Here is a 25,513-nt window from a genome sequence, read left to right as displayed (position 1 = left end):
TTGTATACGATCCTTATTGATTTTATGATTTTGTATGCAAAATCCTCATAAAAATCTATCAGACTATGAAAATAATTTCTTAAATGAGCAAAAGACATGAACAGTTACTTCACAAAAATGAGATTATCCAGATCAAATGAATTATCTAAGATGAAAAGATGTTGTTTTATTAGACATCGTGGAAATACAAGTTAAAATCACAATGAGGAATCACTACAGATAACAGAATAATTCAAATTAACTAAAATAACAGGACTTCCCTGATAGCTCAGTTGGTAAAGAATCCGTCTGCAATGCAGGAGACGTGGGTTCAATCCCTGAGTTGGGAAGATCCCCTGGAGAAGGGAAAGGTTACCCACTCTAGTATTCTGGCCTGGAGAATTCCATTGACAGTATAATCCATCAAGTTGCAAAGAGCTGGACACAACTGAGCGACTTTTACTTTCACTTTCAACTAAAATAAGAAGTGTTTGGAACAATTCGGTCTTTCCTAAATTACTTGTGCTTCGTCATTCAGTCATATCCAACTCTTTGTGACCCCATGAACAGTAGCCCACAAGGCTCCTCTATCCATGGGATTCTCCAGGCAAGAATACTGAAGTAGGTTGCCATTTCCTTCTCCAGCTAAGTTATTTCAGCAGGTGTAAATTTGTCAGAGCGATTTGGAACCCTATTTGACACTACCCACTAAAGGGGCTTCCCACATGGTGCTAGTAGTAAAGAATCTGCCTGCCAATGCAGGAGAATCAAGAGGTGCAGGTTCAATTTCTGGGTGGGGAAGATCCCTTTTGTTGTGCAACTTAGCCTATTCACAGCCTCCAAGGATTAAGACAAAAAATGTCTTTGTTTTTGTTTAGTCCCTAAGTCATGTCCAACTTTTTGTGACCTCGTGGACTGCAGCATGTGAGACTTCTCTGTCCTTCACTGTCTCTTAGAGTTTGCTCAAACTTGTGTCCACTGAGTCAGTGATCTAACCATCTCTTCTGCCTCCCCCTTCTTTTGCCGTCAATCTTCCCCAGCATCAAAGTCTTTTCCAATGAGTCAGTTCTTCGCATCAGGTGGCCAATGTATTGGAGCTTCAGCTTTAGCATCAGTCCTTCCAATGAACATTCAAGGTTGATTTCCTTTAGGATTGACTGTGTTCTTGGTTAGAACACCGTATTAGTATTGGTAGGAGCAATAGTATGAGTGAAGTTCGTAAGTAGAAGGTAGAATGAAAGCGGCCCCATACACAAAAATGTACATACTGTGTGGTTGATTCTGTTCATATAAAGTTCAAAAAAATGGTTCAGAAATCAGAATAGTGTTTACAGTTGAGAGAAAGGTAGGTCGTGTAAAGTGCTGGCAATGTTTTATTTCCTACTTTGGGTTCTGGTTCCATATTTGGGTTTAATTCATGAAACTATATACTCATCACTTGTGAACTTTTTTTATGCATATTATCCTTTCATAAATAAATATTTTTTTCTAAAATAATACAGATTTTTGGATAATTTCCCAAAGAAATATATGCTATTATCAGAAGAGGAAACATCTACTCCAGACAGGCAAAACCAGTGTATTCAAGTGCAGCATGTAATGTTTTTTAAAAATGTATTAATGTGTGTATATAATAGGCTCATATATGAGAATAAATAATAAATCCAAACAAAACCAAGAAATCTTGATAAGTTTAAATAGTACAAAGAACACTAGGGGTGATTTGGGATAAGGTACCAAGGTGTGATTTTCTCGAAGACATGAAGCACCTATTAGTTAGGTATATAAAAAGTATGGGAGATAGTCTGAGCAGAGAATGAACAGGAAATTGGCTTACCTTATATGCAGCTTGTTTAAGTGACATAATCTTTTAGAGGGCCATTTGGCCATGGGTAGCCTTTCTATCTGGAGAAGGCAATGGCACCCCACTCCAGTACTCTTGCCTAGAAAATCCCATGGACTGAGGAGCCTGGGTGGGCTGCAGTCCATGGGGTCGCTAAGAGTCGGACACAACTGAGCGACTTCACTTTCACTTTTCACTTTCATGCATTGGAGAAGGAAATGGCAACCCACTCCAGTGTTCTTGCCTGGAGAATCCCAGGGATAGGGGAGCCTGGTGGGCTGCCATCTATGGGGTCGCACAGAGTCGGACACGACTGAAGCAACTTAGCAGCAGCAGCAGCAGCAGCAGCAGCCTTTCTATCATTTGCCCACCTCCCCACTTCATAACTCACCCTCTGGTCAAACTGAGATGTATAAAATGTCTATACCATGGTTTTACTCAACACAATGTTCCATCCTTTATATAAAGTATAATACTTGTGTTCTCAGTTTATATTTTTTAGATATATCTTGTTTGTTTACCTAAATTGGTCGTGTATTTGTTTCAACTTGCTTTTTTCTGAAAAGGAATATCTTCTCATTAAATCCAGTATGTACATCAGGCAGAAAGTAGCTACAGCTCCCACTCTAACATGTTCTTAAAAAGAAATGTTAAGCCCTAAACTAACTAGGCATGTGTCTATCACAGCAGATAGAAAATAACCCTGAATATTATGAGTTAGGAAAACCTTCAAAATAATTCCAAACACAAATATTCCTACAGCAGAAAATAACCTTTGGAGTTTTAGTTGGAGTAACAGAGGTGGGGAGAGATTCAGCAGTTATAGTAGAAGTTTAAAGAGTACTTACTAAAGGGAGAGTCTCTGTAACTATCTAAAGGAGTCTCTGGTGTCTGATACGATATCTCGACAAGCATGCATGCATGCGTACGTACTCAGTCACTTCAGTTGTGTCTGATTCTTTGCAACCCCATGAACTAACTGTAAGCCCACCAGGCTCCTCGGTTCATGCCATTCTCCAGGCAAGAGTACTGGTGTGGGTAGCCATTATCCATTCCAGGGGATCTTCCTGAGCCAGGGATCGAACCCATGTCTCCTGCATTGCAGGTGGATTCTTTACCGACTGAGCCATCAGAGGACACAGCTAATTCAGCTCAATTAATCAGGAATTAGAAAAAGATTATAGGCTTCCCTGGTGTCTCTGACAGTAAAGAATCTATAATGCAGGAGACCTGGATTTGATCCCTAGGTTAGGAAGATCCCCTGGAGTAGGACATGGCAACCCACTCCAGTATTCTTGCCTGAAGAATTGCAATGGCCAGAGGAGCCTGGCAGGCTACAATCCATGGGGTCGCAAAGAGTCAGACATGACTGAATGACTAAGCACAGCACAGCACAGCACAGGATTAGGGAAGTTACAGGGATGGATAGATAGAACACAGAGAAATTTTAGGGCAGTGAAATCTGTTCTGTGTGATATTAAATGGTGAATGTACGGCATGATACTTTTACGCGAACCCATAGAATGTACACCAGGAGTGAGCCCGGATAGCAACTGTGCCTCCATGTGCTGATGGTGATGTGTCAGTGTAGTTTCATCAGTTCTAACAAATGTACCATCTGGTAGGGGTGTTGATAATGGGGGAGGGTCCAACGAGCGGGGGCTGCGCGGGTGCAGGAGGACCAAGAGGAGCTATTCCACGTTCAAGGTTAGGAGGAGTGACCTCCTCCAAGGTAAGGAGCAGAGGCTGCACTTTGCTGGAGCAGCCGTGAAGAGATACCTCATGTCCAAGGTAAGAGAAACCCAAGTAAGACGGTAGGTGTTGCGAGAGGGCATCAGAGGGCAGACACACTGAAACCATACTCACAGCAAACTAGCCAATCTGATCACACAGACCACAGCCTTGTCTAACTAACAGAAACTAAGCCATGCCATGTGGGGCCACCCAAGATGGACGGGTCATGGTGGAGAGGTCTGACAGAATGTGGTCCACTGGAGAAGGGAATGGCAAAACCACTTCAGTATTCTTGCCTTGAGAACCCCATGAACAGTATAAAAAGGCAAAATGATAGGATATGGAAAGAGGAACTCCTCAGGTCAGTAGGTACCCAATATGCTACTGGAGATCAGTGGAGAAATAACTCTGGAGAGAATGAAGGGATGGAGCCAAAGCAAAAACAGTACCCAATTGTGGATGTGACTGGTGATAGAAGCAAGGTCCGATGCTGTAAAGAGCAATATTGCATAGGAACCTGGAATGTCAGGTCCATGAATCAAGGCAAATTGGAAGTGGTCAAACAGGAGATGGCAAGAGTGAACAACGACATTCTAGGAATCAGCAAACTAAAATGGACTGGAATGGGTGAAATTAACTCAGATGACCATTTTATCTACTACTGTGGGCAGGAATCCTTTAGAAGAAATGGAGTAGCCATCATGGTCAACAAAAGAGTCTGAAATGCAGTACTTGGATGCAATCTCAAAAACGACGGAATGATCTCTGTTTGTTTCTGAAGGCAAATTATTCAATATCACGGTGATCCAAGCCTATGCCCCAACCAGTAACGCTGAAGAAGCCGAACTTGAATGGCTTTGTGAAGACCTATAAGACCTTTTAGAGCTAACACCCAAAAAAGATTCCTTTTCATTATAGGGGACTGGAATGCAAAAGTAGGAAGTCAAGAAACACCTGGAGTAACAGGCAAATTTGGCCTTGGAATACATAATGAAGCAGAGCAAAGGCTAATAGAGTTTTGCCAAGAGAACGCACTGGGCATAGCAAACACTGTCTTCCAACAACACAAGAGAAGAGTCTACACATGGACATCACCAGATGGTCAACATCGAAATGAGGTTGATTATATTCTTTGCAGCCAAAGTTGGAGAAGCTCTATACAGTCAGCAAAAAAAGACCAGGACCTGACTGTGGCTCAGATCATGAATTCCTTATTGCCAAATTCAGACTTACATTGAAAAAACTGGGGAAAACCACTAGACTTTTCAGGTGTGACCTAAATCAAATCCCTTATGATTTTACAGTGGAAGTGAGAAGTTGATTTAAGTGACTGGATCTGATAGAGCCTGATGAACTATGGACAGAGGTTCATGACATTGTACAGGAGACAGGGATCAAGACCATCCCCATGGAAAAGAAATGCAAAAAAGCAAAATGGCTTTCTGGGGAGGCCTTACAATTAGCTGTGGAAAGAAGAGAAGTGAAAAGCAAAGGAGAAAAGGAAAGATAGACCCATTTGAATGCAGAGTTCCAAAGAATAGCAAGGAGAGACAAGAAAGCCTTCCTCAGTGATCAATGCAAAGAAATAGAGGAAAACAACAGAATGGGAATGACTAGCAATCTCTTCAAGAAAATTAGAGATACCAAGAGAACATTTCATGCAAAGATGGGCTCGATAAAGGACAGAAATGGGATGGACCTAACAGAAGCAGAAGATATTAAGAAGAGATGGCAAGAATACACAGAAGAACTGTAGAAAAAACATCTTCATGACCCAGATAATCATGATGGTGTGATCTCTAACCTAGAGCAAGACATCCTGGAATGTAAAGTCAAGTGGGCCTTAAAAAGCATCACTATGAACAAAGCTAGTGGAGGTGATGGAATTCCAATTGAGCTCTTTCAAATCCTGAAAGATGATGCTGTGAAAGTGCTGCACTCAATATGCCAGCAAATTTGGAAAACTCAGCAGTGGCCACAGGACTCGAAAAGGTCAGTTTTCATTCCAATCCCAAAGAAAGGCAATGCCAAAGAATGCTCAAGCTACCACACAATTGCACTCATCTCACATGCTAGTAAAGTAATGCTCAAAATTCTCCAAGCCAGGCTTCAGCGATATGTGAACTGTGAACTTCCAGTTGTTCAAGCTGGTTTTAGAAAAGGCAAAGGAACCGGAGATCAAATTGCCAACATCTGCTGAATCATGGAAAAAGCAAGAGAGTTCCAGAAAAACATCTATTTCTGCTTTATTGACTATGCCAATGCCTTTGACTGCGTGGATCACAACAAACTGTGGAAAATTCTGAAAGAGATGGTAATACCAGACCACCTGACCTGCCTCTTGAGAAACCTATATGCAGGTCAGGCAGCAACAGTCAGAACTGGACATGGAACAACAGACTGGTTCCAAATAGGAAAAGGAGTACGTCAAGGCTGTATATTATCACCCTGCTTATTTAACTTATATGCAGAGTACATCATGAGAAACGCTGGGCTGGAAGAATCAATAGCAGTAATGAAGATTGCTGGGAGAAATATCAATAACCTCAGATATGCAGATGACACCACACTTATGGCGGAAAGTGAAGAGGAACTAAAAAGCCTCTTGATGACAGTGAAAGAGAACAGTGAAAGAGTTGGCTTAAAGCTCAACATTCAGAAAATGAAGATCATGGCATCTGGTCCCATCACTTCATGGGAAATAGATGGGGAAACAGTGGAAACAGTGTTGGATTTTATTTTTGGGGGCTCTGAAATCACTGCAAATGGTGATTGCAGTCATGAAATTAACAGATGCTTACTTCTTGGAAAGAAAGTTATGACCACCTAGATAGCATATTAAAAAGCAGAGATATCACTTTGCCAACAAAGGTCCATCTAGTCAAGACTATGGTTTTTCCAGTGGTCATATATGGATGTGAGAGTTGGACTGTGAAGAAAGCTGAGTGCTGAAGAATTGATGCTTTTGAACTGTGGTGTTGGAGAAGACTCTTGAGAGTCCCTTGGACTGCAATGAGATCCAACCAGTGCATCCTAAAGGAGACCAGTCCTGGGTGTTCTTTGGAAGGGCTGCTGCTGAGGCTGAAAGTCCAATACTTTGGCCACCTCATGCGAAGAGTTGACTCCTTGGAAAAGACTCTGATGCTGGGAGGGATTGGGGGCAGGAGGAGAAGGGGACGACAGAGGATGAGACAGCTGGATGACATCACGGACTCAATGCACATGAGTTTGGGTGAACTTTGGGAGTTGGTGATGGACAGGGAGGCCTGGTGTGCTGCAATTCATGGGGTTGCAAAGAGTCAGACACGACTGAGCGACTGAACTGTACTGATGCATGTGTTGGGAAAGGCCTTCTATGAAAACTCTGCACTTGCCTCTCAATTTTTCTGTGAATCTAAATCAGCCCTGAAAAATAGTTTTTGAGAATTTAATAACATTTCTTATTGCTGACTTATACTGCATGCTCTTTAGCTTCTCGAGGCTATGAATTACAGTGGAATACTTCTTTGCCTTGGTCTTCCCAGTTGGACCTACCAGTAAAGAACCTGCCTGTCAATTCAGGAGACATAATAAGACACAGGTTCGATATCTGGGTAGGGAATATCCCCTGAAGGAGGAAATGACATCCCACTCCAATATTCTTTCCTGGAGAATCCAATGGACAGAGGGGCCTGGTGGACTACAGTCCACAGCATTGCAAAGAGTTGGACACAACTGAAGTAATTTAGCATGCATGCACATCCTTCTTTACCATATGGGAACTATCTTTTAAAAGAAATAGTTGTTCTTTAATAATTCTTGATTTTTTTCTGTAGTACAGTCATATTTTCTTTGCTTTATTTTTATTTCTTCCCCAGAATCCTTTTATTCAACATACAGTATTTAACATTTTTATATTTAAATTGTAAGAATCTGATTGATCCCAAGCTCAACTTTACTTTCTTACCTTATCATATCATGTCCAAATGTTTACCATTTTGCTTTTTTTCTTTTATTTACTTTTAAAAAACTCTCTTTCCAGTAATTCTTTCAGGTTTTTTAGATGGAACATGTAATTTGTGCTATATATAATAATAATAAAAACAATATTAATTATCTACAAGCAACCTAATATTAATAATTCTAATGGAAACTACCAGATTAAAGAGAACTATATTCCTTTTGATGACAAAGCAAATGAACAAAATTAGAAAGCAGGAATTAACCAGAAGTTTCAGTGATTTCAACTGAATTTTATCACATTCAGCATCTTAGAAATCTTCTCACTTGTCTTTTAAAACTGAAGAAATCTTAACTGAGGAAAGAAAATCTGAGGGATGACTTAATACATTCTTTCATGTGTAAGTCGAGTATGCTGATCTTCATCTCTTCTTTAGGAATGTTGATATAGGACAAAAAAGAAAAAAAAATTTGTATGGCAAAAAAATAGAGATTCAGTAAACACATACGAAAGAACAGTTTCTATAAGAGAAATAATTTTTAAGTACTCAGTTCCGCTAGAAGCCTAAATCTCTTGAATGTTCATTCTATTAATAATTCAAAGAATGATTTAGAACTATTAATAGAATGAACAGTCAAGAGATAGAATGAACAGTCAAGAGATTTGAGATGAGTCAAAAAATTTGATCCATTTTGAGTACCATATTGTTGAAAGAATCCAATTTGGTTCATGCAACTTAAACTATAAGTATTACACTCTAGACATTTTTTAAAAATACTCTCACCTTTTGTAATCATATTGCTTGTTTTTAAGAAAAAATAATAGGATAGTTTTCCAGGTTTCATTTGATTAAGAAGGCATTTACTTAATAATGACAACTAACTAGAGAGAATAAAGCCATTAATTTGATTTATAATTAATAAATGTATTTAAATAAGCTTCTGTGCTATACATACATAGAAATTCAAGCTGGAGAAATTTTAACGCCAAAGTGCTATTTGTGAATACAAAATATTGGTACTGATAAAAATGTTAGAGTAACATATCAACAGTAGCCTCATAGGATTTTATGAAATAGTGTCGTTAGCAAGTTTTAAAAGTCTTTAATTCTTCCTTCATTTGTATTTAATTTTTATTAATCAATGAATCAGTTTATTGGAAAAATAATAATAATTGGCCATTGAGATATACAATATAAAATCTTCTATTAATCATATACAGTGAGTAAATATCATTTTCTTATCTATAGTTCTAAATCACTGTGACTAAAGTGCTAATTAAATGCTATTTTAAAATCCATCATTTGAATAAATTTTCCTGTATCAGTTTTCTGTAAAAACATATGTCATTTTGAAATTCACCCTACTTAAATATTTTGAAAAATTTTTACCAAGAGCCTGCAGTTTTAATTAAAATTTATAGGCTTGTGCTTAAATTGCATTCTAAGCTAATTTGATTTGTTCTTAATTAATTGGGAGAATATTTCTAGGTACAATTGAGATAAAAGAGCAGTGTGGAAATGTATTGGCATCTCTTGGAAGCATCTCGAGCTTAGACATTTTCTCTTTTTCCTGCATAACTAACCTTTGAAACCATGTGCTTCTTCAAAGTGAGAGATGTTACTTGTGTGTTTACAGTGGATACTGAACAAAAGTCAGGGTAGAAAATGGCTAGCGTATTACCTTGAAGCTATTCTGTTTGAGTTACTACCAGTAGTGCTTTCTAGGTAAATTCTATTGTTGGATGTCAGCATTTTACAATTAAAGGGAGTATATATTGTTGCTGTTCAGTCACTAAGTTGTGTCCAACCCTTTGCAACCCCCGGGACTGTGGCGCTTCAGGCTTCTCCATCCATGGAATTCTCCAGGCAAAAATACTGGAGTGGGTATCCATTCCCTTCTCCAGGATCTTCCCGAGCCAGGGATCAAACCTGCATCTCTGGCATTGCAGGCAAGATTCTTTTTTTTTTTTTTTTTAATTTAAATTTTATTGAAGGATAATTGCTTTACAGAATTTTGCTGTTTTCTGTCAAACCCCAATATGAATCAGCCATAGGTATACATATGCCCCCTCTCTCTTGAACTTCTCTCCCACCTGCCTCCCCATCCCATCCCTCTAGGTTGTCACACAGCACCACATTTGGGTTTCCTGCATCAGACAGCAAATCCCACTGGCTATTATTTACATATGGTGGAGTATGTGTTTCAGTGCTACTCTCTCAAACCAGCCCACCCTCTCCTCCCTGCACTGTGTTCAAAAGTCTGCTCTTGCATATGTTTGTCAACTAAAGAGGCAAAGAACAATCAAGTAGTCAAGTAGTTTATATAGTGGGGGGAAAGTAAAGATTATGTATTTACTAATGAGGGAGGTGTTTCCACTCAAATCACTGGTGTACACAGTGTAATTCAATTCAAATAGTTCAGCCACTATTCAGTAACAAATGTGACTTTAACATAGGAAGATCCATATACATTTCCAAGACTCACCACATCCTAAGTTAAATTTATGTAAGTTTTTTTTTTTTTTTGAGTGAGTGGGGCAGTGGACACTAACAGTATCTTCCTAATACTACTGAACCATTGGCAAACTGTTGAAATATTTGTTGACTGAAAGTTCGGATATACAAACAATATGTTAGTATTGGTAATTATATTCAATACCAGCATTAGTGAAAGGGACAATGTTATCTTGCAGTTGGACCATGTTACAGCAAACTATTTTATATTGGCAATTGATCTTTGAATGAATAGATATATTTCATCATTACAATGAATAGATATATTTAGAATGAATAGATATATGTATTTAATCTTTAGAATGGATAAATATATTTAATCTTTAGAATAAGTAGATATATTTAAATTTTATAGGATAATATAATACTACACTTGATCTATTATGTAAACAGTAATATTTTAGATATAGAGTATCTAAGACAGAATGAAGATGAAACCCTATTTGTTCTATAGTCACAACATATAAACTACTTTCCTAGCAGAACTGTTTTTATCAGTTAATATTTCTTTTTAAACTAAGACACAAAAGAATTGTTTTCTCTGAACTAAAAGATTTTATAAAATAAGTATTCCAAGTTTAATTCCAGGGTAAAGTAGTGAACCTAAAGCTCATGCCTGTCAAAATCAGCACTATATAAGATGGCAGTCTTTTGAGGGACATCACTGTAAAGATGATTAAATGTTACAAAATGCTCTGAAACTTTGGTTATTTAAGTGCAGAATGGCCTTCATAACAAATACATTAGTGCTTATAAGGAACAGAAACACCCCCCAAAATAAGCCAAAAATTAGATAACTGTGACCATTCAAATGAGCTTGTTTTTCAGATGCAATGCAGACTCCTGTTGAACTCTCAGCCTGTTATTTTTCCCTATTATACACAGTATGTGTGGGTATACCCAGTGCTTTAAAGGCCACTAATACTACAGCAAGTTTCAAAGATTAGATCACCATTAGCCTTTGGTTTTGTATTTGTAGCAGAAACAAGCTTCCCAGTGGCTTGTTAGTGTGCTTTGATACTCCTGTGCTCTTGTTTCCTTGACACGTACAGGGCTGACATCCAGAGACACTCTTTTTGGGCATTCGTGTGTGTCAGGTCTGGTATTCTCACTGTCATCTTGATAGGCCCACTAAATGACTGTGCATTGATCCAGAAGCAGCTATTCTTCATTCTCTGCAACTTGTTGGAAGATTTATGCATAGTGTTCTGGATGGCAGCTACTTGTTTTTTGTCAATGATTATACTCAAATTTAAATGTTTTTCCACTCTCTTCCCCATCAGTTAACATTTTCTCTTTTTGTTTTTCGACCACCTTTTCTCAAAAGATTTAATTCTGATTGCACATATGCAAAAGAGACTTCTATCATTTTTATAACTGTAAGGTGAGATTTATTTTCCTTGGGAATGGTTCTGTGTTATGTGTGGTGAGGGAGTAGGGACGGAGATAGGAAGGTGGGAAGGGAGAGATCAATCTTATGAGACAAGCAGGTGGATATAGTGTCAAAGACTTTGCTCTCTATTATGAATTCTGCATAAAGTCACTATTATAAAGCCTATCCTAACTCATTTTCACTTGTCTTCTAACACTATAAGGAAGATAGTAGCTAATACATCTATTTTACTCATTTCAGCATTTTATTATTAATAATCTTTTTCTCTTTATCTCCCACATATCTGTTTAGTTCATCCTTTGATATTAAATTCTTTTGCTAGCTTCCAGAAAGTTTGCCCACGTTTGTAAACCAAGTAAGCCCAAAATGAATCTTGTCTTAATCAATTACAAAAGATCCTCTAAAGTTTTCCCCCTCATGATATAATGAGTCATTATAATTGTGCTTATGTGTAGGCTCAACACTGCTTATGAGTCTTAGAAGAGAAAATATTTAAACAGGTTTACTTTATAAGTGGCCTGAAAAGTTAACCCAGATTCAGAAGACAGTGTATCCCTCTGAATGTATGACTCCACAAGTTGATAGAAACTACCAAATATATAGAAGTTTCTTCCTCCTAGATTATATTTTACATATCATTCTAAAGTAGATTTTATGGAAACAAATTTGACCAGAAACAATACACTATATTTTTGAGAGCCATGATTTAAATCTAAGGCCTGGAGAAATTACTAAAGTGCTAAACCCTTCAGTTTTCTTAAATTTCTTATGTGGGTTAATAGTATCTGACTGATGTTCTTTTGAGAATTAAATGAGGTAGTACTATGAAGTGCATATCACCTTATCAGATACACAGTTATTGCTGAGTAAATGGTAATAATAATAATTAAAATAATAACAAGAATCAGAATCATTCTCAGATATTCCAGTCAGAACATTACTATATTGCAGGCACATTTTGCTGAATATGGTGGAATCCACTATTTTGAGGTTAACCGTATATTTAAATGAAGCCAAAAGTGAGCAATTAGATGAACTGAGAGAATAAGACACAGAAAACATATCAAAACTCTCTATCACGTTGAATTATATTCAGGGCTATCATATAGCAAAAATCACTGCTCATTTGAAGAGTGAAAGAACTAAATTAAAAGAAATTTAACAAAGAATTCCATGATACAAGACATGGAAAACGCACAGTTAGTGTGTTATTTCCTATGAATTTTATGCTTAAATACTGATTCTACTATCTAAATACATGAGATAATTATTCAGCATCTTTAAAGCTCTGACCTAAGAGTTCAGTCTAGCATCCCACGAGAACTGCTTATAAGGCTTTATTACAGTGTGATGATGATATAATTTAACCTCTAAGTACATATGTGAGCCAAAAGGCTACATTTTATAGACCCATTATTACAAGCCTGAGGGAAAAAAGCATAGAATTATCATCTGAAAATTTGCATTGGTATTTTTAAAATATGAGTGAGCAATGACATCATATTCATTTTTTGCAGGAGAAAATATCACTGAATTTTAGTTTTTGTTCACTAAAGTGAACAGTACATTCCACTGAATCCTTTTGGACTGTCAATACTAGAGATAATGTAATAGACTTGGGAATGCTTATCATTTTAAGAGAAGGTGTGTTCAATTAAGTCTCATTGCTAATGAGGTCATAAAGGAGAAGAATAAAAAAGAATAAAGAGAATGAAATGGGCACTACTTTCAGGGAGTGAGAACTTAAAAGACTATTACTGAGCCCCTCAAGGCAATTTCATTAAACATAAAGATAGGTTCATTGAACCCTTTTCTACAGACCATTGCTAGGCATTCTTATACCCTATTTCATTCCAACACCCATCACACAAAAAAAGAAATCACAAAGACTTAAACAGGTAATATCCAAAGAGTTTTTCATTTCCTTGCTTTCAGAAATATGTCCTGATAAATGAAAACTTTTGAATAATTCAGTTATGTTATATAAGGTCAGTCTTATATGTGGACCTAGGTATTCACATGTGTTATAAAAGTTTTTCTGTCACTGTCTATATCATCTATCAGCTGTGTTTTCTGCCGGATGATCCTATTCTTAGGATTCTCCTGTGAATGTTAGGTTGTCATTGTGTAACTAAGAGTCCCATGATAATTTATGAATGTTGCTAACAGGCATAATATATAAAACTACCTTCACCTAAACAACAAAAGTTTGCATGAAATGATATTACTAGCAAGAGCATCACTGTATCTGTGCTGGGACACAATTGTTCCGAATAATATAAATTTTGATATGAGGAGAGAAAAAAAGGTGGGACTGAGGATTAATTATTATTCAAGGGAATCATTTTGTGTAAAAGCAGCCAAGTATACAGTAGGTAGAGGGATTGAGTACCTAAAGGAAAGAAATATTGAAATAGTTTTATTGTATTTTAATTCTGATGCTGTATATGAAATAAGTTTACTTAAAATTAAAAGTAGAATGGAAAAAAGAAAAGAGAGAATTAGAAGATAACTGGTCAAAAGCTCAATAAACCTCAAGCACTTAATGCTTGGAGAAGACCACAGCAAGACACATCATAATCAAATAACTTACAGCTAGTGGTAAAAAGAAAGCCCTAGAAGTAGCAAGAGAAAATGTACACAATATGTACAAAAGGCAAAGAAAAAGATGACAGCAGACTTCTCCTGGGAGATAATGCAAATAAGAAAAAGTAGAGCAACATCTTTGGAAATAATTTTTAAAATAGTCTAGAATTCTATATCCAGCAAAAACATTTTTTTGCAAATGATGATAAAATATAAAATTTCTCAGATACAAAAGAGTTGAAAGAATTAATTATCAGCACCTGCATTATAAGAAATAGTAAAGAAATTCCTTTAGGCCAGATACAAGAGGGAAACATAATCCACCTAAAGTAATATAAAGAACCAGAATGGTAAATTCAAAGGTAAATATGTATAATGTTTTTTATTATTAAGTAAATGCTTTAAAGAAAAAGTTGACTGCTTAAAACAGAAATAATAGCAATATGCTGTGGGGTTTAAAAATGCATACAAGTAAAATATAGGACAACTATAACACAAGGGATAAGTACAGAGAAAAACGTGTGTCTGTAGGGTTCTTTAGTATATGTGAAGTTGTATAATATCACTGCAGTGGACATTCATAAGTTAAAGATGCTCACTATGTACCTTATAGAAGCTACTAATATTAACACAAAATGAAGAGTTAATAAGATAGCAAAGGAGATTTTAAAAAGTACTGCAAATACCCAAATGATATGATATAAAAGAATAAAAAAGGAAAAAAAATAACAAAGGACTGATGGGAAAAAATAGAAATGGTAGAGTAAGATGGAACATTTAACCCAGTTAGATCAACAATCATATTAAATGTAAGTAGTTAAATATCCCAATTAAAAATCCCAATTAAAATTTTAAATACCCCAATTAAAGCCAGACATTGGGAGACTGGATTTATTTTAATCCAGACCCAACTAGATTCTGCCTATAAGAAATTCACTTAAAATTAAAGACACAAATAGATTAAAAAGACAGGATAATAAAAAATATACTAAGCTCACTCTATTCCAAAAAAAAAAAAGTGGAAATGACTATAGTATTCTATTTCAAAACAAAGAAGGATCATTTGATAGTGATAGAAGTTTAATTCACCAAGGAGAAATAATAAGGCAGGAGGAAAAGGGGACAACAGAGGATGAGATGGCTGGATGGCATCACCGACTCGATGGACATGGGTTTGGGTGAACTCTGGGAGTTGGTGATGGACAGACAGGGAGGCCTGGTGTGCTGCAATTCATGGCGTTGCAAAGAGTCGGACACGACTGAGCAATTGAACTGAACTGAACTGAACTGAAACTTGCATGAACTTGATATTAAAGCTTAAAATTCCATGAAAAAAAAAACAGCGTCAAGGGTAAATAAATAAATTTGCACTCTTCTTTCAGTATTTTATAGAATGAGCCAACAATAAATCAGTAAGGATATAGAAGACTTGAACAACACTATCAATCAACTCAACCTAATTGACATGCATAGAAGACTTCAACTTACAACATCACAGTACACACATTTTTCAAGGGCACAAGGAAAATTTATAATGACCAACCATTTTCTAGACCATAACACAAATCTCAAACTTAAGAGGAGTCAGGTCATAAAATGTATGTTCTGCGACTACGGTACAAATAAATTAGAAATAACTTACAGAAAATATTTATAAAATCCCCAAATAACACAAAAACTAAACAACACATTTCTAAATAACTCCTAAATCAAAAAACTCAAAAGGAAATTAGGAATTATTTTAAACTGAAAGAAAGTTAAAGCAAAGTATAAAATTTGTAGGATGCAGCTATAGACGTACTTAGAGGGAAATGCATCACTTTACAAAAACCTGTTCTAGAAAAAAAGGAAAGGTCTCAAATTAATGACTTCAGTTTCCAACTTAAAATTAGAAAGAAAAAAAAAAAGTGTAGCAAATGAACCCCCCAATGATCAGAAGAAGAGAAGTAATGAAGATCAGAAGAAGAGAAGTAATGAAGATCAGAGAGAAATAAATGAATGGAAAATAAAACAAAAAGTTGATTCTCTGAAAAAGTAAAAATTGATGAGCCTCTTGCCAGACTAATCAAGAAAATCAAGGTGAAAATGCAGATTATTAATAGTAGGAATTAGGTAACAGGACAAAAGCTTCTACAAAGATTAAAAGGATAACGAAGAATATTATGAATAGCATTTGCCAATAAACTCACAAATTAGATAAAATGAGCAAATTCCTTGAAAGATATGAACTATTTGCTAAAGGAAAAAATAGCTAACCCAATTAACCCTTCTTTTATTATATAAGAAATTGAATTTGTTTTTTAAAATCTCACAGCAAAATCTCTAGGCCAGAGGGCATCAGTGGTAAATGCTAATAAACTTATAAGGAGGAAATAATGTCTGTTCTACACAAATTATTGCAGAAAATTGAGGAGAAAATCTTTCCCTACTGACTTTATGAATTCCATATTATTCTGGAACTAAAATGAGACAAAGACATTATAAGAAAACTTCAGGTCACTATCCCTTGGGAAAATAGAAAAATTCTTAAAATCTTAGCAAATAGAATCCAAGAATACATTTAAAAATAATACACTAAGAATAACTGTATTTTATCCTAGAAGTACAAGTTTTATTTAACATTTAAAAATCAATGTAATCAAGTACATGACTGAGTGACCAAACTGAAAAAAGATTAAGAAAAAAATATATAGGAGCCCTCAAAGGAGCTCAGTTTACAGCCTTTGATAAAATTCTACCGTAATTTATAATAAAATATCAGCAAACTGGAAATAAATGGGAACTTTCTTAACTTAATAAAAGATAATTTGAAGAAACCTATAACTAAGAACATTCTTAATGGCCAAGACAGAGTGCCTTCCTCCTAGAATGAGTATCAAGGTAAAGCTATGGATACCTGCATTCACCACTTCTTTCCACATTGTAGTAAGCGTCTAGCATGTGCAGTAAAGCAAGAGGAAGAAATTAAAGGTATTCAGGTTGGAAAGTTTTTTCTAGAGATATATGACTGTGTAGAATATCCTATGTAATCTGTTAGAAAAATAGTACCTAATTAGTGAAAAATAGAACTAATTAGTGAGTTTAGAACATATGCAAGATTTAAGACCAATATACAAAATCTAATTGTATTACTATATACTATTAATGAACAACTGGAAATTGAATTGAAAACATTATCATATGTAAGTCTGAGCAAACCCCGGGAAAGAGTAAAGGACAGGGAAGTCTGGCATGTGAAGCTCACGGGGTCACAAAGAGTTGGACACGACTTAGAGACTGAACAACAATCGTGTAAGAGTAGATCTCAAGTATTCTTATCATAAATTTTTTTAAATGACTAATGTACTTCTTGAAAGCTATTTAAAATGGATGTAGTCCTCCTTTTGTATTAAAAAAACAAATCTATAGACTCTTTTTTCAAGTGATAGGGATTCATTTTGAAAGTAAAATTCACATTGCATCAAAAATCACGTTAGCCTCAAAAATATGATGTATTTTGAGAAAAAATTGGCAAAAAAATAGCAATATCAATATATAGAAAATTGTAAAGCATTGTTTAAGCAAATTAAGGAAGACATAAATAAATTAATATATGATGTTAATTGATTCAAATATTCAATATTATGTAGATGTCAATTACCCCAAAGTTTGTCTACAAATTCAATATAATTCCAGTAAAAATACAAATTGATAATCTTATTCTAATGTTCGAATGAAAAGTGCCAGAAACCTAAAATAGCTGAAACACTTTGAAAAAAAGAGGATACAGTCTAACATTCTGTATTCTAGACATAAAGTTTGACAAATAGATCCATGAAACAGAATTGAGTCCAGAAATATGCCTACAGATGGATTCAATTCATTTTTGACAAAGGATACAGCAATTTAGTGCAGCAAGGGGAGTCTTGTCAACCAATCATCCTACAAAGACTGGATATGCATATTTTTAAAAAATTGTTCATCTGTTTGTCTCCTCATATAAAAAATAAGCCACATTAATAAATCCTTCTTTTTCTGGAGAACTCTAATACTTGTAACCATGCTATTATTTCCTCATGTTAATTTTTTTTCCATGTTTATCTTCATCTTTGTTGTTCAATCACTCAGTCGTGCCTGACTCTTAGCGACCCCACAGACTGCAGCACAGCAGGTTTCCCTGTCCTTCACTATCTCCTGGAGCTTGCTCAAACTCATCTCCATTCAGTCGGTGATGCCATCTAACCATCTCGTGCTCTGTCATCCCCTTCTCCTCCCGCCATTAATCTTTCCCAGCATCAGAGTCTTTTCTAATGGGTCAGCTCTTCATATCAGGTGTCCAAAGTATTGGAACTTCAGTTTCAGCATCAGTCCTTTCAATGAATATTTAGGACTGATTTCCTTTAGGATGGACTGGTTGGATCTCCTTGCAGTCCAAAGGACTCTCAAGAGTCTTCTCCAACACCACAGTTCAAAAGCATCAATTTTTTAGCACTCAGCCTTCTTTATTGTCCAACTCTCACATCCATACATGACTACAGGAAAAATCATAGCTTTGACTAGATGGACCTTTGTTCGCAAAGTAATATCTCTGCTTCTTAATATGCTGTCTAGTTTTGTCATAGCTTTTCTTCCAAGAAGCAAGGGTCTTTTAATTTCATGGCTGCAGTCACCATCTGCAGTGATTTTGGAGCCCAAGAAAATAAAGTCAGACACTGTTTCCATTGGTTCCCCATCTATTTGACATGAAGTGATGGGACTGGATACTATGTGATCTTCATTTTTTGAATGTTGAACTTTAAGCCAGCTTTTTCACTCTCCTCTTTCATCTTCATCTACCTCCTCCAATTTCTTGCCTCTCATTTGATAGAGAATTCCTGAAAGGGTTGTCTATTTTTACTATCTCCAGTTTCCATTCTCTGACTCTTCAATCCACTCTGGTCAGACGTTCATGCCAATCACTTATCTGAAAATGTTTTTGTCAAGACCATCAATGATTTCTGCAGTGCTATATGCAAGAATCATTTCTCATTCTTTTTCCTTGATAAATCAGCAGCATTTGACATAGCAGATCACTTCCTCCTTGATACAGCTTTGCAATTTTGCTTCCAGGACACCTTTCTCTATGTTTCTCCTACAAAACTGCCCATTTTTCTTCAATCTCCTTTCCTCTTTTTTCTTCTTATTCCCAGCCTCTTGGCATTGGGGCATTGTAACAGTCAATGCTTTTCATTGTCCCTCTTTTCCTCTCTGTAAACACTCAAATGTTTGATGAACTCATCCCTCACATGCTTCTAAATACGAATCATTTAACAACAGTCAGATGGATAGATATAGCTCACACTTTTCACGTTGTTCCTACTCATATATCCAAAAGATATGTGACATCTCCTCTTAGATGTTTTATGAGCATCGATGCTTTGACATGTCCAAACTTGCCATCTTGATCTCCCACACATTTGCTCCATGAAGAGTCTTCTGAATCAATTGCCATTAACTACATTTTTTAGTGACTCAAGCCAAAAATCTCACTCTTATGTTTGATTTTCTCTTTTTTACATCACAAACCTTGTTTTACGATACATCAGAATTTGGCCTCACTATTTCCAATGCTAATGTGCTATACAGGCACTTATTTTTTCTTAATTTAGAGAATATCTCATGTAATAATAATGCTTTGCCTGATACAGTTCATCAAAGATTTTTAGCTATCTCTCAATCTGTACTTACATATATAATTGTAATGAATTCAAATGTGTCTGTATTTTCCTTTAAGCCTTGCCTTTTGTGGCTTATTCAATATATATTCCTTAATATCTGATTTAATAAAATATATTTTCCTGTATTTTATTCTGCAGAGTTTAAATGTTTGCTTTTCACAATTATGTCTCTTAAACCATTAAAAATGTTTTCTGTTTGCTGTCAAATAAGGATCCACTTTCAGTTATTGAATTGTCTATTCTTAAAATGCTATATTGTAACACAATTTTAATAATGTTTTAGTCAATGCTGTCTAGAAAGCAAACTCAAAATTAGGGACTGACACTTTATTTGCAAAAATGCAAGCTTAGATGAGTAGGGTAAGGAAAAAATGAAAGTGAGGTAAGAAAAGATGTTAAGCAAGGCTATATAATGCATTACCATTCCAGCAGTATTATAATGCTGCTTCCAAATGAGCTTCTAAGGCACAGCTCTCTCCAGGCTCCCCTGGCAAGGCTGACTTTGGATTACCTTAGAGCTATCCAGAGGAGAGAAAGTGAGGTGGTAGTCACTCAGTTGTGTCTGATTCTTTGTGACCCCATGGCCTATAGCCCATGAGGCTTCTCTGTCCATGGAATTCTCCAAGCAAGACTACTTGAGTGGGTTGCCATTCCCTTCTCCAGGGGATCTTCCCAATCCAGGGATCAAACCTGTTTTGCAGGCAGATTCTTTACCATCTGAGCCACCAGGGAACCCCCAGAGGAGAGAAGACAGTGAGAAAATATATCTGCCTTCTGCTTCCCTTGTCCTAATAGTTCATTGGTCAATGCTCACAGCATAGGATGTTAAGTCTCCTGTGTATCTGGGTTATATCTCCAACCCCTCAGCCACTTTTCAGGAAGCCATATTTCATACTCCATGGGAGAGTGTATTATCCTAGTTTTAAAAAAAGAAAACTGATGGGGAAAAGGTTCCTGTTGGGCAGTTGGGAGAGAAAGAAATGAAAGGTCAAGCGATTCTGAGAATGCAAACAAGATTTATGTCTAATATAGCGGAACCACCAATTTAAAAAAGGAATTTAAGAAAACTTCTTACTAATCACAACAAAAAACCCTAAAGCATAAATCTAACCTAAATGTTCCAGATGTTTGTGGAAAAAACCCAAAACATTATGTTCAAGAGTGGAAAGACTCTATAGCATAAACATGATGATTCTTACCAAATTCATAAATAGAACTGAATAAGAAACAATAGGTCAGCTACAAACTAGTGAAGTACCTATTAATTAATATATTTAAGCAGAAGCAGGATAGTCATTTGCAAAGGATAGTCTAAAACCAATTCTCCTTTCCTTTCCAGTGGAAAATTTAAAGATAGGACTATTTAAATATATATTATATGATTTTATGTTTCTATTTTTTTAATTAGTGTACCAAACAAGATATATTGTATACAGTAGGCACTTAGATGGCCTTCATCTTCCTATACTATAAACTCTGTGGGGGTAAGAACAATGTGTGCCTTGAAATCTACTCTGTGCTGATACAGAAAAATACATGGTAGATAGTAGAAAAATTATAGGTAAATATATATGTGTTGAATAAATGAATTAATGACTATTAAAAATGGTAGACTTGAAGCTAAAATGACTAGGAAATGTATCTCTGTTTTAATGAGTTTTAGATTGACACTGAAGATTTTGTTTACCTGTGGTGGATTCATTTCGATATTTGGCAAAACTAATACAATATTGTAAAGTTTAAAAATAAAATTTAAAAAAATAAATAAATAAAAAAATAAATATTCAGATTTTGTATTACAACATGTTTTACTACACTGTAAAAAGTATTGCATAAACATAAAACACAAATGCAGTTTAGTGTATTTCTGGCATTTCTCAAAAGCTTATAGCAGTTCTTTCTCTCCTGAAATCACAGAAATGATGAATGCTGTTTTGTTTTGGTTTTTTTTAGGTACAAAATAACTGTAAACTCATTGCTATACATTAGCCTCTCTCACTTGAATTGGAATCTTTGTTCAGCTTGTAAATTCAAACAGTTACTATTTAAATTAAAAGGGGTTGCAGAGTAAAGAACTTAAGATAGTGTCAGTGTCCCAGAGGCATAAATTTTCAACATCTTTCATACATCTTGGTTTCTGGTAATTAAGATTATCCCACTTCTAAGACCTGTTTTGGGGACTGGGTTGCAGAAGATAAATATTAACAACAATATTCTCTATTCTCTCTTTTTCTGTCCCTCCTTTTTATCATTCTCTTGTTCTCCCCACTTCTACCAAATCCATTCCATTCATCCTACTTGTACGCTCTGCCCAAATTTTCCCTTGGGCTTTTACCAATGTCTTCCTTTAATCCTCAAGCCTACATTATTCAAATATATGCTATCCCTGAATACAGCAGTAACAGGATATATAAGCTATAGAAATCACGTGGAGGATTAAGGAAGAAATGAAACAGAAATAAAGGGAAAAATGTTGTTTTTCCTATATTTAATAACTGTTAGAATCATCCAGAAACAATGTTTTTCATAGATTTATTTCCTCTCTTATTCTATTCTCTACCTTATTCCTACTTCCAAATTGCTTGGATCAGGCTTTAAAGAATTGGTGGTTAAATTTTGATCAAGCATATTACAGTGCACCATATACTCACATATTAATACATGTCACTGTTAAGTCAGCCGTAACTCATATGGTCTATGTTATTCCAGGGATAGATGAAAACCAGCTCTATTCTATGATATTTTATGAAAAATGCATTTTCTACATGAGTAATAATATCAAAGACTCATATATCCCAAAGCAGCAATTCTGATTTTTATAGCAGAATCTACTAAAGATTTTTAAATGACTTGACTCCTCCAGAAGAATAGAATATTTGCTCACATGTGAATAAGACTGAATAGTTTTTGTAGAGGTCCCTGGTGAAATGTAGGGGCTTACTTTGTACTTATAAAATGTCAGGGACATTTTGAGAAATAGATGAAATCAGAGAGTGGAGCGTATCATTCAGTGATAGATTGAGAGGCTACCTATGGCCTAGTGAGTAGAGAAATTGGTTTTCACATGCACTGCCAGTGTCCTAAGTCACATTCAGAAAACCCTGATTTTTCACCACACTAACTTAACCCTTACACTTATTTAATATTACTGCTTCAAGATCAACAGTTTACTTTTGATTTGACCCATTAATTTGATAATTCCCAGAAATATCGATGGCAGAGTCACATATATCATCAAAATTTGCTCTCAAGTATAATCTACAAGAAGAGCTTGTGATGAAAAGCAGTATCTTGCTGCCTGTCAATGTGCGGTAAATATGTCTCTGCTATAAGGGCCATATATGTATAATCTGAACAGGGCTGGGGCTACAGAATCTGCCTTACACATCCAGCTGTCAGGTAGCACATGTGACCTTGGCTAAGTTATTTAATTTTCCTGGGCTCATTACTTCCTCTCTGAAGTGAGGGATTAAGGCCAAATGATCACTGAGATTTCTTCCAACTCTTCCTTTCCTTGAAGGAAATCCCCCCAGTGAAGGCTGTGAAGCAAGGCACATGTGATATGACCTCATAATTTGCTGCAGTTGCAGACATCTCTGCTTAATGAAGTAAAGATTATAAACATATTCTTCTCTGATCGACAATCCTCCTAAAGTCTACAATAATAATCATGATGTGGTATTTCATAAAACACAACAAAAGTAAGCCTTCTCAGACTTAGCCTACAGAGGGGTGTAGGACATCAGCTCCTCTCTCTGGAATTCTCCAAAGCCAATGATCAACCCCATCCTACTTCCCCATTTTAATTAAAATGCCCTGCTTAAATATTCTTCAAACACCTATCACTTCATCTTCATATTAATCACACTACAGTGTAACAATTTTTGTAACAGTTGTTTTTATTGTGGTAAACTAAACATAACAAAATTTACCATCTTTACTATTTTATATGCATAGTCAGTGGTATTAATACGTTCATAATTTTGTGTAACCATCACCTTCCATCTCCATAACTATTTTCATCTTGTAAAACTGAAACTCTATACTTATTTACTGATAATTTCCCATTTTCCCTCCTCTAACTCCCTAAGAACCACCATTCTATTTTCTGTCTCTATGAATTTGACTACTGCAAGTACCTCATATAAATGAAAGCATACAGTATTTGTCTTTCTGTGACTGGCTTCTTTCAGCTGTCATTATGACCTCAACATTCATTCATGTAGCATACTACAGAATTTCCTTTCCTTTTAAGAGTGAGATGCTTTTGAACTGTGGTGTTGGAGAAGACTCTTAAGAGTCCCTTGGACTGCAAGGAGATCCAACCAGTCCATTCTGAAGGAGATCAGCCCTGGGATTTCTTTGGAAGGAATGATGCTAAAGCTGAAACTCCAGTACTTTGGCTACCTCATGCAAAGAGTTGACTCATTGGAAAAGACTCTGATGCTGGGAGGGATTGGGGGCAGGAGGAGAAGGGGACGACAGAGGATGAGATGGCCGGATGGCATCACTGACTCGATGGACGTGAGTCTGAGTGAACTCCGGGAGTTGGTCATGGACAGGGAGGCCTGGCGTGCTGCGATTCACGGGGTCGCAAAGAGTTGGACACGACTGAGTGACTGATCTGATCTGATCTGATCTGATTATTCCACTATTCTGGGGAAAATATTCTGTGAGAAATATCAATAACCTCAGATACACAGATGACAGCATCCTTATGCAGAAAGCAAAGAGGAACTAAAGAGCCTCTTGATGAAAGTGAAAGAGGAGAGTGAAAAAGTTAGCTTAAAATCCAGCATTCAAAAAACGAAGATCATGGCATCTGGTCCCATCACTTCATGGGAAATAGATGGGGAAACAGTGGAAACAGTGTCAGACTTTATTTTGGGGGACTCCAAAATCTCTGCAGATGGTGACTGCAGCTATGAAGTTAAAAGACCCTTGCTCCTTGGAAGAAAAGCTATGACCAACCTACACAGCATATTAAAAAGCAGAGACATTGATTTGCCAAAAAACGTCCATCTACTTAAGGCTGTGGTTTTTCCAGTGATCATGTATGGATGTGAGAGTTGGACTGTGAAGAAAACTGAGCACCAAAGCATTGATGCTTTTGAACTGTGGTGTTGGAGAAGACTCTTGAGAGTCCCTTGGACTGCAAGGAGATCTAACCAGTCCATCCTAAAGGAAATCAGTCCTGAATATTCATTAGAAGGACTGATGCTGAAGCTGAAACTCCAATACTTTGGCCACCTGATGTGAAGAACTGACTCATTTGTAAAAACCCTGTTGCTGGGAAAGATTGAAGACAGGAGGAGAAGGGGATGATAGAGGATGAGATGGTTGGATGGCATCACCAGCTCAATGGACATGACTTTGAGCAAGCTCCAGGAGTTGGTGATGGACAGGGAAGCCTGGCATGCTGCAGTCCATGGAGTCGGAAAGAATTGGGCATGACTGAGCAACTGAAATAACCTCAGATATGCAGATGACACCACCCTTATGGCAGAAAGTGAAGAGGAACTAAAAAGCCTCTTGATGAAAGTGAAAGAGGAGAGTGAAAAAGTTGGCTTAAAGCTCAACATTCAGAAAACGAACATCATGGCATCTGGTCCCATCACTTCATGGGAAATAGATGGGGAAACAGTGGAAACAGTGTCAGACTTTATCTTTTTGGGCTCCAAAATCACTGCAGATGGTGACTGCGGCCATGAAATTAAAAGACGCTTACTCCTTGGAAGGAAAGTTATGACCAACCTAGATAGCATATTGAAAAGCAGAGACATTACTTTGCCAACAAAGGTTCATCTAGTCAAGGCTATGGTTTTCC

The sequence above is a fragment of the Bubalus bubalis genome, chromosome 14 (genome assembly GCF_019923935.1).
Source record: "Bubalus bubalis isolate 160015118507 breed Murrah chromosome 14, NDDB_SH_1, whole genome shotgun sequence".
NCBI classification, from domain to species: domain Eukaryota; kingdom Metazoa; phylum Chordata; class Mammalia; order Artiodactyla; family Bovidae; genus Bubalus; species Bubalus bubalis.
Note: the sequence above shows the minus strand (reverse complement) of the source record.